This window comes from Anolis sagrei, chromosome 1 (genome assembly GCF_037176765.1).
Source record: "Anolis sagrei isolate rAnoSag1 chromosome 1, rAnoSag1.mat, whole genome shotgun sequence".
Classification (NCBI taxonomy): Eukaryota; Metazoa; Chordata; class Lepidosauria; order Squamata; family Dactyloidae; genus Anolis; species Anolis sagrei.
In genome coordinates, this window is record NC_090021.1 from 317,511,437 (window position 1) to 317,523,303 (window position 11,867).

Genomic DNA, 11,867 nt, shown 5'->3' on the forward strand with positions numbered 1-11,867 from the left:
GAAAAACCTACAACAACCCATAAATGAATTTTGTTTTTAGATTTGGGAGTCACAATGGAGCCAATCTTCTTCTACACTCGCCTTAGTAGTTAGTGTGTATGGGACCTTGGAAGAAATGGTTGATAAGATAGTAATGTGGTTCAAAGTTATGACTACACACTGACTTGTAGCCTATATGCAAAGTTATGAGTTCCCTTCAGGGTTGAAAAGGGCGGTATATAAATACCACAAATAAAAAAAAAAAAATAAAAACTGAACTTCTCCCTACCTCCTACCTCAAGATATTTTGGGCCCTTTCACACAACCCTATATCCCAGAATATTAAGGCAGAAATTCCCACAATATCTGCTTTTAACTGGGTTATCTGAGTCCACACTCAGATAATGTAGATTTTTCTGCCTTGATATTCTGGGATATAGGACTATGTGGAAGGGCCCTTTGTGTCCTACTCCATATAGAACCTCAAAACAGTTGGAATTACTTCTTATTTCAGCATAAACAACAAATGAAGATCACTATTTTGGCTACACCTAAAGGCATCTAGCTTGTCTTGGTGGCTCAGAATAGATCATATGGCACATACTATATCTTCTAAGGGCCCTTCTACACAGCCATATAACCCAGAATATCAAGGCAAAACTCCCACAATATCTGCCTTGAACTGGGTTATTGGGTCCAAACTGCCATATATTTCAGTTCAAAGCAGAAAATGTGGAATTTTATTCAGCTATGTAGAAAGGGCCTAAGAGAAGGGACTGTGGAAAGGAAAGTGGCTATAGCTGCCTCCACAATACTGTCTGAGGTAGTTACCTCACTCTTCCTAATGGTAGGGCCAATCTTATAGATCAGGCATGGGCAAACTTCGGCCCTCCAGGTGTTTTGGACTTCAACTTCCACAATTCTTAACAGTTGGTAGTAGTTGAAGCTCAAAACACATGGAGGGCCGAAGTTTGCCCATGCCTGTTGTAGATCTTGCTTTTCTATTTGAGTTCCACCACAAGATTGTCCTCAGGAATGAAGCCTGTATTCTGGAAACTCTGACTCATGACTCACCATTCGTTTACTTGCTTTTCTCTAAACCATATTAAAAACAAAGCTTTGGGAAAGTTACTTGTTTGGATTATATGTCCCAGAACCGCTGCCTTGCAGGCTTGGAGATTGTGTGAGATGCAGTACAGAAATGTAACGTATCCAAGCAGAATTGTGAGCCTAGTTATGTACACCACAAACATTATTGATATTGCTCTAATATGTAGGGCTGCTTCTCACTTTAAAGGCAATTTGGTTAAAGTGCTGGACAGTAAGCAGCATTATGAAAGTAATGGCATAAATCATTAAGAGAAAAAGAAGAATACTTACAGCAATGGCTGAGAAACCTCTAGCATGCAAACAGGCCTCTGACTCTAATACTCTTCTCTTTATATCCATTAAATGTCCTGAGGACACGGAGTGTCCCGTTAATGAGTAACCAGGGATGTTCAAGGTATTTATTTTAAAGTATTGTCCAAATATGGACTGGCAAGCAAAAAAGCTTTTGCAAAATAGGAATGTCGAAAAGCTATAAAATGGCCTTGGTAGTAAAGTCTTTCACAAATACTAAGTTATGAAATTACCCTGCCACAGAGATAAGAAGGAGGGTGGGCAGTTGCACATTTCTCTGGAAGAGACAATGCATTACCCAGGTTGAGTGAACATATTTTTTGTATGCATGCATACACATTGCATACACATTTAAAATTATTTTATTTATTGCATCAGAAGCGAACCAAACAGTTGTATTGTATTTAAACACACACACACAAAGTTTGCAAACTTGGCATTCTCTTAAATGTCCTTTGACCAGTAGCTGGCCACTTGGAGTGTCTCTGGTGTTGCTATAAGAAGGTCCTCCATTGTGCATGTGGTAGGGCTCAGGATGCATTGTAGTAGGTGGTCGATGGTTTGCTCTTCTCCACACTCGCATGTCATGGATTTTACTTTGTAGCCCCATTTCTTAAGGCTGGCTCTGCATCTCGTGGTGCCAGAACATAGTCTGTTCAGTGCCTTCCAAGTCGCCCAGTTTTCTGTGTGCCCAGGAGGGAGTCTTTTATTTGGTATGAGCCATTGATTGAGGTTCTGGTTTTAGCCTGCCACTTTTGGACTCTTGTTTGCTGAGGTATTCCAGCAAATGTCTCTGTAGATCTTAGAAAACTATTTCATGATTTAAGTTGTTGGAATGTTGGCTGATATCCAAACAGGGGATGGGCTGGAGATGTCACTGCCTTGGTCCTTTCACTGTTGGTTGTGACTTCCCGGCGGATATGAGGTGGTGCAACAATGGCTAAACAGTGTAATTTCTTTAGTGGTTTAGGGCACAGACACCCCATGATAATGCGGCATGTTTCATTAAGGGCCACATCCACTGTTTTAGCATGGTGAGATGTGTTCCACACTGAGCATGTGTACTCAGCAGCAGAGTAGCAAAGTGCAAGGGCAGATGTCTTCACTGTATCTGGTTGTGATGCCCAGGTTGTGACTGTCAGCTTTTGTATGATATTATTTCTAGCACCCATTTTTTGCTTGATATGCAGGCAGTGCTTCTTGTAGGTCAGAGAATGGTCCAGGGTAACTCCCAGGTATTTGGATGTGCTGCAATGCTTCAGTGGGATTCCTTCCCAGGTAATCCTCAGAGCTCGATAATTGTAATGTATATAGAAATATGTATTTTCAGAGTGGAGAAACTATGTGACCAAGGATGCATCTACAGTACAGAATTAAGGCAGTTTGACACTATTCAAAACTGCCATGACTCTGTGCTATGGATCCATGTAAGTTACAGTTTTACAAGTTGTTTCACTTTCTCTGTCAAAAGAGGGCTCCTGCCTCACCAAACTACAACTTTTATGACTCCATGGCATTGATCCATGGCAGTTAAAATGGTGTTAAACTGCATCAATTCCACAGTGTAGATGCCCCGTGGTCCTATTCTACTTAGAGGCCTAGTTGCTTTCGATTGAGAATTTCAAGGCTTTCCCAAATTGGGAAGAGGCCTCAAAGTTCACCAAAAGAAAAGGCTTTTGTGAAAGATCCAGCATGGCTCCTATCTCCACCCATTCAGAGCATTAAACAAATCTATTCAAAGCAATGTATTTCTTTTAAAATGTTATTCAAGAAACTGGCAAATCAAAGCTTTGTAAGCGATCTGGTTCTTGTTTTCTTCATAGGCATAGTTGAAGAAAGAAAGAAAGCAAAAAAATCACCAAGAAATCACCACTTAGGAAAGATGTACGTGGAATAAAACCGGTTTAGGCAGTATGCCAAACTACCAGCGAAATGGACAAAGTCTAATTCAGTGGTTCTCAACCTTCCTAATGCTGCGATCCCTTAATACAGTTCCTCATGCTGTGCTGACCTCCAACCATAAAATCATTTTCATTGCTACTTCATAACTGTAATTTTGTTACTGTTGTGAATCGTAATGTAAATATCTGATATGCAAAATGTATTTTCATTCACTGGAAGAAATTTGGCACAAATACCCAATACACCCAAATTTAAATACTGGTGGGGTTCGGAGAGGGGACTGATTTTGTCATTTGGGAGTTGTAATTGCTGGGATTTAGAGTTAACCTACAATCAAAGAGCATTCTGAACTCCACCAATGATGGAATGAAACCAAACTTGGCACACAGAACTCCCATGACCAAGAGAAAATACTGGAAGGTTTTGGTTGACATTGACCTTGAGTTTTGGAGTTGTAGTTCATCTACATCCAGAGAGAACTGTGGACTCAAACAATGATGGATCGGGACCAAACTTGGCATGAATACTCAATATGCTCAAATTTGAACACCAGTGGAGTTTGGGGGAAATAGACCTCGACATTTGGGGTTTTTAGTTGCTGGGATTTATAGTTTACCTACAATCAAAGAGCATTCTGAACCCCACCAACGATAGAATTGGGCCAAACTTCCCACACCACACAAAACCCCCATGACCAACAGAAAAGACTGTGATGGTCTTTGGCAACCCCTCTGACACCCCCTCACGACCTCCCCGGGGGTTCTGAAGCCCAAACTGAAAAACATTGGTCTAATTCTTTTCTCCTTATCTTCACTAAAGGTGGAAAATAGGGAAGAATGGACACCCAGACAAACATGGTGAAAAAGATATTAAGAAGTAAGGTGTGCTTGCCATGAAGGCAAGAAAGAAATGAAATAGGTGAGAGTGTTTTGTTCCCTCTCCTTTTTTAAGGCAGACGAAGAAAGATATTGAAGAGAACCCCTAAAATAGGGTCTGCACTGAGCGTAGCAAGCATTGGACTATGATTCTGAATTTGAATCCTGCTCAGCCATAGAAACCAGTTGGATGATTCTCTTAGCAACCCCCCTTTGAACAGATCTTGTTAGAAAACCCTGTGATAGACTCATCTTTGTTGTTGTTCATTCGTTCAGTCTTTTCCAACTATTCGTGGCCTCATGGACCAGCCCACGCCAGAGCTCCCTGTTGGCCGTCATCACCCCCAGCTCCTTCAAGGTCAATCCAGTCACTTCAAGGATCCCATCCATCCATCTTGCCCTTGGTCGGCCCCTCTTCCTTTTGCCTTCCATTTTCCCCAGCATAATTGTCTTCTCCAAGCTTTCCTGTCTTCTCATGATGTGGCCAAAGTACTTCATCTTTGCCTCTACTATCCTTCCCTCCAATGAACAGTCGGGCTTTATTTCCTGAAGTATACACTGGTTGGATCTTCTGGCGGTCCAAGGCACTCTCAGAACTTTCCTCCAGCACCACAGTTCAAAAGCATCTATCTTCCTTCGCTCAACCTTCCTTATGGTCCAGCTCTCACATTCGTAGGTTGCTACGGGGAATACAATTGATTTAACTATACGGATCTTCGTAGCCAGTGTGATGTCTCTACTCTTCACTATTTTATCGAGATTGGGCATTGCTCTCCTCCCAAGAAGTAAGCATCTCCTGATTTCCTGGGTGCAGTCTGTGTCTGCAGTAATCTTTGCACCTAGAAATACAAAGTCTGTCACTGCCTCCACGTTTTCTCCCTCTATTTCCCAGTTGCCAATCATTTTTGTTGCCATAATCTTGGTTTTTTTTATGTTTAACTGCAACCCAGCTTTTGTGCTTTCTTCTTTCACCTTGATTAGAAGGCTCCTCAGCTCCTCCTCGCTTTCGGCCATCAAAGTGGTGTCATCTGCATATCTAAGGTTGTTAATGTTTCTTCCAGCAATTTTTACCCCAGCCTTGAATTTGTCAAGCCTCGCACATCGCATGATGTGTTCTGCATACAAGATGAATAGGTTGGGTGAGAGTACAACCCTGCCGTACGCCTTTCCCAATCTTGAACCAGTCTGTTGTTCCGTGGTCAGTTCTTACTGTTGCTACTTGGTCCTTATGATTCCTCAGGAGAGAGACAAGGTGATTTGGTATGCCCATACCACAAAGAACTTGCCACAATTTATTATGACTCATCTTAGGATCACCATAAGACAGAAATGACTTGAAGGGACACAACAACAACAACAACCACCACCATCTCTGGATAGATTCTGAAAGGTTCAGACTAAAACCCATAAGGAACTCACCATTCCAGGCAGCACTGAATGTTTTAAGTCTCTTAAGTAAATAATGCCATGCTCTTCTAGAAGAATATTCAGCTTGGGATGATTGGATTATTTACTGAGCCGAACAAACAACGATAAAATAAACTGGTTCATCCACCCACATACATTTATTGATTTGCAACAGCAAAGAAAACAACAGGGTGTGTGCATACCATGCTTAGATGAAACCACGTGATATGAAGCATCATTGCAAGTGGGAATAATGACAGCTCTGACTGGTGCGCATGCACAATAGACAGTTCAAAGGTAAATTAGCATAGACTTTTAGCTTAGTAGGAATATTGATACAGTGCCTGTAAACTGGGCTTACAGAAGTGTTTTTTATGGTTATATCTAACTACATGGATATTTATTTATTTTTAAAGAATAAATTTCTAGTTAAATACTGAACAATTTTTATGGGCTGTCATTTGTGTGTCACTTTTCTAATGGTGTCACTTGGTGCACTCCATTGCCAGGTGGGCCTTTGCATTGAGAACTTCCCATACTCATCTCTTGGCTTGTCTCCCTATGCTTTGATGGCTTCAGAAGCTGACCACTCTGATGTTGCCATAAAGGTGAACTGAACAATGGCACTGAACAGAACCCGTGGAGACCAAAATCCACCGATTGCGGCAATATGAAAACAACCAAACCAACTCAATGTATACACTACAAACACACACATCAAAAAAACTGCCACACTCACACCAAGTAGAAACAACTGGTTTCTCTCCCAAAGTACAAAACAAAGTCCTCGCTTGAGAAAATGTCCTGCTCTCCATCACACGTAAGCTCAACAAAGAATAGCTCTATGTCCCCTTAGGATCCACCCCTCCAGAAGACTGTTGGCTGCCTCAAAGGTTGAGCTTTTTTTTGATGGTTTGGGCCCAGCCGCCTGGCGAAGGCTCTTGTGGGTCGAGGCCGGCTGCAGGTTGGAGTCAATCCGTGTGACTGCTGGAGTCTACTCATGTGTGGTGGAGAGCAGGACATTTTCTCAAGCGAGGACTTTTTTTGATGTGTGTGTTTGTAGTGTATACATTGAGTTGGTTTGGTTGTTTTCATATTGCCGCAATCGGTGGATTTTGGTCTCCACGGTTTCGGGGGAACCCATTTTTCTTTTTGGTGTTACTGAATAGAACCCCTCAGTGCCTGTATTTGGGATATTTAGCATTGGACAATGACTCTAGATTCAAATCCCCATTTAGCCATGGAAACCCATTGGGTCACCCCTGGAGAAATCAAACTCTCTCAGCAACCACCCTCTGAACAAATCTTTGCCAGAAGATCCTGTGATAGGCTCCTCTTAGAATCATCGCAAGTCAGAAATTACTTGAAGGCACAGAAGAAGAACAACAAACTCTGGCTCAATTATTTAAAAATTCAGATTTAAATCCAGAAGGAATTCACTGTCCCAGTTACCCCTGAATCTCTTAAGCCTCATAAGTAAAGTGTTTCCGAGAAGAATGTTCTGCTTGAGATAGTTGGATTATTTATTCAGCAGAACAAACAATGATAAAATACACTAGCTCAGCCACCCACTCACATTTATTGAGTTGCAAAATACTTAGGAACTGAGTTACAAAATACTTAGTAGGTTGTGAAAAACAGGCCATGGAAGCTCCCTGAGGGGGCCTTGGGAAGACTACACTCTCTCAGCCTCAGATGAAGGCAAAGGCACACTCCTTCTGATCAAACCATGACTGACATACTTAAATATTTGGAAGGATGTCATAAGGATGACAGACCAGGCTTGTTTTCTGCTGTCCTGAAGACTAGGACTCAGAGTAATGGGTTCAAATTACAGGAAAGGAGATTCTACCGGTATGTTAGGAAGAACTTCCTGATCATAAGCCCTGCTCAACAGTGGAACTCTCTGCCTCGGAGTGTGGTAGAGGTTCCTTCTTTAAAGGCTTTTAAATAGAGACTAGCTGGCTATCTGTTGGGGGTGCTTTGATTGTGCTTTTCCTTCATGGCTTGTAGCATGTCCAGATGAAATCATGTGATCTGAAGTGTCATTGCAGTGGGTGGTCATGACAGTTATTTATTTATTTATTTCGGGTTTTTATATCCCGTCCTATCTCAACCTCCGAAGAGGGACTCAGGACGGCTAACAAATCGGAACCCCATGGTGCCCACATCAGTAAAACATAAACATACAATTTAACAGCAGTATAATAATAACAGTATAAAACTGTACATAACAATATAAAACAGTTCTGATTGGAACACATGCATATGAGAAGGTTCAATTCATATGTTATCAAAAGGTTTTATTGTTGTAGGTATACAGTGTTCCCTTGCCACTTTGCAGTTCGTTTTAGGTGGTCTCGCCATATTGCAGGGGAGGGGGAGGAAGGAGAAGGAAGAGGAGTAGGGGAGGGAGAGCCAGGCCTCCTCTTCCTCACCGCCTGTGCTCCTGCTGGCTTTGGAGGCCCCTTGGCTGCCGTTGATACTTAAATTATTTTATTATTTTGTTATCAATTGATATGTCATTATTTTTGTACATCACTTATTTTATCTGTTGTGTTGTAAGCCGCCCCGTCCTCCTGGGGAGAGGAGGCAGGGTATAAACAAAGCTGCTTCTGCTTCTGCTTCTGCTTCTGCTTCTGCTTCTGCTTCTGCTTCTGCTTCTCCTTTCTCCTTTCTCCTTTCTCCTTTCTCCTTTCTCCTTTCTCCTTTCTCCTTTCTCCTTTCTCCTTCCTCCTTCCTCCTTTCTCCTTTCTCCTTTCTCCTTTCTCCTTCCTCCTTTCTCCTTTCTCCTTTCTCTTTCCTCCTTCCTCCTTCCTCCTTCCTCCTTCCTCCTTCCTCCTTCCGCCCTCCTCCTCCTCCTCCTCCTCCTGAAATCCTTTCCTCAATTTGGAGTTATCAGAAAATTGAATGAGCATACCTTTAGTTCTTTCATCCAAGTGGTAACTAGGTTACATCTTCAGATCAAAAAATGATCACTAGAGGACAAAGATCGGAGGAAAGATCTTGCCTGAAGCCAGGGTGATTAGATGTCTGGAGGGAGAGACTGGAATGTAGTGCAATGTTGGCCGGGAACCAGAAAGAAGTGTGATAAACTAGTCAAGGAGATGCCTGAGCCTGGGGTATTAACTAATGTTACAATATGCATAGTTTAACACCAAACTGTTGGCTTTGTTCAACCAACTTTCGATACACTGGAATTTGTGGTTTATATTCAATGCCTGCTGTTTCACTTTCTAACTTTTCTTTGAAGTTTTTTCAAGTTCAAGGACAGGTGTTCTGAGGTCAGAGATGCAATGTCCAGGAATACTAAAGTGATCTGCAACTAGCTTTTGAGTATTCTCATTACTAACATCTGATTTTTGTGCATTTGGCTGGCCTATTTGCCTAGTGCTGAGTGCTGAAAGGCATCACTGATAGAGAATGGCACATATCACATTAAAGCACGAACAACTGAAAGTGCCACCAATAGTATGTTTGACACTGTAGAATCAGTGCAGTTTGTCCCCACTTTAACTGACATGGCTCAATGGGATGGAATCATGGGAGCTAGAATTGTACAAAGGCTTTAGCTTTCCCTACCAAAGAGTGCTAGCGCCTCACCAAACTATAAGTTCCAGGATTCCATAACACTGAACTATGGCCATTAAAGTGATATCAAATTGAATTAATTCTATCGTGTAGATGCATCCTTAGTTTTAGAAAGCCTATGTTACCAGCCTCTTTCTCTGAGTCTCTAATGTGCTAAAAATCCCTTTGCATTCAGATATTCCAGATTAACATGGTTTTGTCTTTAAATTCTACCTTACAAGAGGTTTCTTAGGCAGAGGAAGAAATGATATCCATTACCTAAATCAAAACACACTCTACTCAAGGCCAACCATGTTATAGTGGTATTTGATCCAGATAGTTACAGCAATTCATCTCCTAAAGCAGGGGTCCTCAAACTAAGGCCCGGGGGCCGGATACGGCCCTCCAAGGTCATTTACCCGGCCCTTGCTCAGGGTCAATCTAAGTCTGAAATGACTTGAAAGCACACACAACAACAACAACAACAACAACCCTATCTCACCAGCCACACTTCCCATTAGAATACTAATAAGTTTATATTTGTTAAAATTGTTCTTCATTTTAATTATTATATTGTTTTAAAGTGTTTTTTTTTTTTGCACTACAAATAAGATATGTGGAGTGTGCATAGGAAGTCATTCATTTTTTTCAAATTATAATCCGGCCCTCCAATGGTTTGAGGTACTGTGACCTGGCCCTCTGTTTGAAAGGTTTGAGGGACCCCTGTCCTAAAGCAAAATATTGCTCTTTCTCCTCTGAATGGAAAACAATTTGGAATCACAACACTCCAAATTGGTACACCGAGACAATTGCCTCATTCTGCCTTATAGTAGAGCCATTCCTCATTCTTTCCCTCCTGTGCCTCTCCTATTCCCATTTTCATTTCAAAAATACATATTGAAAAAGAGGTCTGTTATCAATAGTTCCATTATATAAAGAAGATGTCTCATGTAAATGCATATTTGTACTTTCCCCACAAGATGGCGCCGCTTTCCCTATACATGAGATTTTAAGGCAATCCTTCCTACAAGAAAGGAAATATCAGTTCCTCCGATATTTTGTTGATGGCCATGTACAAAGTTGGTGTGAACTGAACCAACAAAAAGCCACTCTCTCAACTTCTCAATTTTATGAGAATTCTGGAATTGGGGGTAAGGAATAAATAAATTACTGTAATAAATGAATTCACCTTTGCAAGTTATTATTTTCAGACAAATAGCTGTGTTATTTCAGTTTTTTAAAAGGGAAGATTGGAAATGTGTTATACATTGTTACCATATATATTCAAGTCAGGCCCATAACCAGGATTTTGATTTTGGGGGGGGGGGGGGCTGAGTCTGAGTGAAAGAGGGTCTACCCTAGCAAAACTTTTGTTCCGGCCCAAGATACCTAACTGACCGCCTCTCGGCCTATGAGCCCACGAGGACTTTGAGATCTTCCGGGGAGGCCCTGCTCTCGATCCCATCTGCGTCACAGGCACGGCTGGCGGGGACGAGAGATAGAGCCTTCTCGGTGGTGGCTCCTCGGCTGTGGAACACCCTTCCCGTAGACATCAGGCTAGCCCCTTCCCTGTTGATATTCCTCAGGAATTTATTTTATTTTATTTTTTATTTGCTTTATTTTTATACCGCATTTTTCAGCCTAATTCGGCGACTCAATGCGGAAGTTAAAGACCTGGTTGTTTGAGAAGGCATTTGAATAGTAGTGCAATGACGGGTAACTCGACCATAGGAATGGAACAACGGAAATGATATTGGATTGTGAACTTGACGATGAGACGACTCGGAATGGCTTGTAGTTATATTGATGTTTTTGATGAGATGTTTTGATAATGATGTACTGTGTATTATTTTTTTGTATGTTGTATTTTTGCACCTGTTTTTCTATGTTGTACACCGCAATGAGTCGCCATTAGGCTGAGAATTGCGGTATATAAGCGAAGTAATAAATAAATAATAATAAATTACCCCCAATACCCCCATGCATATTAGATATATTGAGCATGGTGATCAGATCATGATATGAATAACCATAACAGTTTAAATAATGTACCAGTAAGGCCTTTTCGCAGACCACCATGAGAATTGGGGGGGGGGGGGGCTGAATTTTCTATTGGACATGGGAGTTCTGTGTGGGAAGTTTGGCCCAATTCTATCGTTGGTGGGGTTCAGAATGCTCTTTGGTTGTAGGTGAATTAGAAATCACAGCAACTACAACTCCCAAAAGTCAAGGTCTATTTTCCTCAAATTCCACCTGTGTTCACATTTGGGCATATTGAGTATTTGTGCCAAGTTTGGTCCAGATCCATCATTGTTTGAATCCACAATGCCCTCTGAATGCAGATGAACTACAATTCCAAAACTCAATTCCAATGCCCACCAAACCTTCCAGTATTTTCTGTTTGTCATGGGAGTTCTGTGTGCCAATTCCATCATTGGTAAAGTTCCAAATGTTCTTTGATTGTAGGAGAACTATAAATCCCAGCGACTACAACTCCCAAATGACAAAATCAGTACCTCCCCCAACCCCACTAGTATTCAAATTTGGACATATCTGGTATTTATGCCAAATTTGGTGACGTGAATGAAAATACATCCAGCATATCAGATATTTATTACAATTCATAACAGTTGCAAAGTTGCAGTTTTCAAGTAGCAACAAAAATAATTTTATGGTTGGGGGTCACCACAACATGAGGAACTGTATTAAGAGGTTGTGACATTAGGAAGGTTG